Source organism: Octopus bimaculoides, chromosome 19, assembly GCF_001194135.2.
Source record: "Octopus bimaculoides isolate UCB-OBI-ISO-001 chromosome 19, ASM119413v2, whole genome shotgun sequence".
Classification (NCBI taxonomy): Eukaryota; Metazoa; Mollusca; class Cephalopoda; order Octopoda; family Octopodidae; genus Octopus; species Octopus bimaculoides.
The window spans coordinates 45,127,716-45,131,660 of record NC_068999.1 but is presented as its reverse complement, the minus strand read 5'-3'; the positions used below and the strand labels follow the sequence as shown (position 1 = coordinate 45,131,660).

Genomic DNA, 3,945 nt, shown 5'->3' with positions numbered 1-3,945 from the left:
ACATACATGCATGCATATCTATATACACATACATACATATGCACATACATATATACATGCACACATACATACACACATACATATATAACTGTGTCTCAGTATATACTTCTTTTGTTTGGAAATATTTTATTTTCTAAAGTATGAAGCCAAAACCCCCACACACACGCACACACACACACAAATATGTTAGACAGACACAGGAAGTCATGATTTAATGTTCGCTGAGAGACATACATAATTTCATATACCAGCAGAACACACACACACACACATATGAAAGTATGTTTATTTGTGCTACTGAGAGGTGTATTTGTGTGTGTGTGTGTGTGTGTGTGTATCATTTTCAAATATGTAAATATATATATGTGTGTGTGTATGTATGTATGTATGTATGTATGTATGTATATATCTGTGTATGTGTATGTAGATATTTGTTAGTCTGCAGTTATATCTTTATGTGTATGTTTGTACATAATTATATATAGTTACAAGTATCAGGACATATCATAGACATCTATTGATGTAGAGAGAGATATCTTTATATATATATATGTGTGTGTGTGTGTGTGGCGGAGGGGGGGTGTATCTGCGTATCCACGTATGTGAGACTGTTGTATAAATTGGCTGTATTGTTTATGATGACATTTGAGGTCCATAGCTCTTAATTATATTGAAATAAATCTCTCCAAAAACATGATGTCAGCGTTGTGATAATCTGTGTGAGATTGATAGCTTCACGAAAAACAATGTCAAAGAATAATGGCAAAGCAAATTAGTTTTAAGACTTTTGGTCTCATTGATATTACATAAAGTAATATTTTGACTATGGAGAGCTATTGTGAACTTGAGATTTCTTATTAGACACGAGAATATATTTTTATATCAGCTTTTTGTGTTGTTGTCATGATTAAATTTATTTAATCGATTCCCACACTGGGCTTTATGTTTCTAGACATTCACCTAGCGTGTTAAGATACTTATAAAGTGTAAAACTTATCTGTGTTTTTCTTAGTTGAAAATTGATGAGTTCTAAATGTGAGACACGAAATAGCTAGCTGTGACCTCTTAGTGAGCGGCAGAACTAGGTAACAGCACTGCTACCATTTCTTTCTTTCGTTGCTTACAAGACAATGAGAAAGCCACTAAGCAGTCGCTTGCTTTGTTAGTAGAAACGGCTGGTTGTTCCTCAAATCCTGCCTTACCATTCATTCTATTAATGGTGATGTGGAAGGATACATTGAGCTGTGCAAAAACAAAAAAGCAAATAATATCAGTTCCGCTGCAAGGCACCTTGGGAAAGTATCTTCTACCTTAATCCCAGGCCGACCAAATCCTTGCAAGTGGATTTCATTGATGGTGACTGAAAGAAACCTGTGCGTGTTTTGCAAGATTCTTGACATGAAATCGTGTGTTGAAACCAGATATTGTTGTATTTGTATTGAAAGGGTTAAGAATTGTTTCTCTATTTTATATTTTAACCCTTTCGTTACCATATTTCTGTAGAGATGTTCTGTGTTTCTTTCAATTAATTTTAAATATAACAAAGAATTTAGTAAAATTACTTGGTTATCTTTAAGCTAGTGTTAGGAACATAAATTGCGACTAAGGTTTGGTGGAAGATTTTAATTCAAAACTTATGAAAACAAGACATTTGTACTACAGAGCCAGAGCCAGTTTCAGCCAGAGGTGGTAACAAAAAGGTTAAAGTGATCTCAGTTTAAAAACTTTCTATGAAAATTCAGTGTTGATTTATGTTCCAAATCCCAGCTTAACCCCTTAGCATTCAAACAGGTCATATCTGGCTCAAATATTCTCCCTGTTTTATGTTCAAACTAGCCTGATCAAGCCTCTCAAACCTAGCTTACAATGTCATTCTAAAAATAAGCAATTACCCCACCAAGATGCCAAAACTATGATTAATTCAAAACAATGTGAGTGCATAAGCATTACATTCGGCAGATTAATCTGAACACTAAGGGGTTAATAAAGACAAAATTATTTTACTAATTTCTTCGTTGTTTTCAAAATTAAACGAAAGAAAGCCAGGGTATTAAAAAAAAATATGGTAACAAAAGGGGTACAGTAGTTAGTTTGTACTATAAAACAAAATGCAGTCTCATCTGTTTTGTTAAACAGGGTCCACTTGGAGTTGGGGCAATCACAAAATTGCATTGGTTACATTTTAAAGTTTCTAATTCTTTCTTTCATTTTGATGGTAATACCATGGATAATCCCCAAGTGAGTTTAATCTGTGATTTAGCTTTGATCCTATTGTCAACACTTTGGCTTCACTTTTGTATGACCACATTTCAGTGACTGAGACAAATGGAAAAGGTAAATAAATAGAAGATGTAAAATTAGGAAGGGCATCCAGCCATAAAAACCATGCCAAACAGACCTTGGCAATGCTGGTGCCATGTAAAAAGCTCCCAGTATGCACTGTGAAGTGGTTGGCATTAGGAAGGGCATCCAGCCCTAAAAACCATGCCAAAATGTCAGAGTAGACATTGAGGCCTGATGCAGCTCTGCAGTTTGTCAGTTCCTGTCAAACTGTCCAACCCATGCCAACATGGGAAACAGACGTCAGATGAAGGTGATGAAGATATTGATGATGATGCTGGCAGTACTGGTGGTGGTGGGGATGATGATGATGATGAAGAGGAGGAGGACGACGACGACGACGATGGCATACGGAATCATAAATGGTGGTGAAGAATGATAAATAAAAGAAACACCAAAAATACAATACTACAAAGAATACAAAAATAAAAAAACAAAAAAAAAATAGAGCTGAAAGTTTGTAAATAAGAAAATTGAGATGTTCTATGTTTCTGCTGCAGACACCTCTACATTGTTGATATGGTAAATGGTGCCAGTGACACTTCTGTGTTATATTTCAACAGCTTCAGAAACCCTCTGATACTGGATATGGATACGTTAGCATGGTATTGGAACGAAGGGCAGGAAAACAGAAACCTTGTTAGGAAATATGCCAAAATAATGACAGAAATAGTTTGTGTGACCTGCATCAGTTGACCCGTCATAAAAACCAAAGAATTTGCTTGGTTCGAAAGTAATTCATAAATTGTCTGTCTAAGCTTTTTGTTTGAGACTGTTATCATCTTTCATTCCACTTGCGGCCTGCTTTCTCCTTCAACGGTCAGCATCACAACAGGTCAGATAATTATTGAAGCTTAACACCTATTTCATATTCGGCCCGAGGTATGGAATTAATGAGCTGCTTCTGTTGTTGGTCAACTATAGTACTTAGTGCGTATCGACTTAACCGCTCCGTACATTGTGTTGAATTCTGCTTCTTTCTTTCTATCTATCTATCTGTCTATCTATCTATCTATCTCTCTATCTTTCTTTCTTTCTGTTCCACTTATTCTTCTTCCCCCTTTTCTCCCATCTTCCTCCTCCTCCATTTCCTTCTTCTATAGTTGTAATGTTGCAATGTGTGTGTTCTAATAGTTTTGTTGGCACATAACAGATGCGCACAGATGTGTGTATGTATATACATATATATTTCTTTTATTCATTTACACTTTTACTTCAGTCATTTGACTGCGGCCATGCTGGAGCACCGCCTTCAGTCAAGCAAATCGAGCCCAGGATTTATTCTTTCTAAGCCTAGTACTTATTGTATCGGTCTCTTTTGCTGAACCACTAATTTGCGGAGACGTAAACACACCAGCGTCAGTATCTAGCAATGGTGGAGGTATCGCACACGCACACGCACACACACACACACACACACACACACACACACACACATGACGGGCTTCTTTCAGTTTCCGTCTACCAAATCCACTCACAAGGCTTTGGTCAGCCCGAGGCTATAGTAGAAGACACTTGCCCAAGGTGCCACACAGTGGGACTGAACCTGGAACCATGTGGTTGGTAAGCAAGCTACTTACCACACAGCCACTCCTACGCCTATAT

At 36.9% G+C, this 3,945-nt stretch overlaps 1 protein-coding gene across 1 annotated transcript in view; it reads left to right on the top strand.

Moving 5' to 3' along the window:
• The window catches only part of LOC106881077 (intraflagellar transport protein 80 homolog), a 295,274-nt gene that overhangs the window by 169,942 nt on the left and 121,387 nt on the right, over positions 1 to 3,945 (top strand). The gene's annotated exons all lie outside the window — the stretch shown is intronic.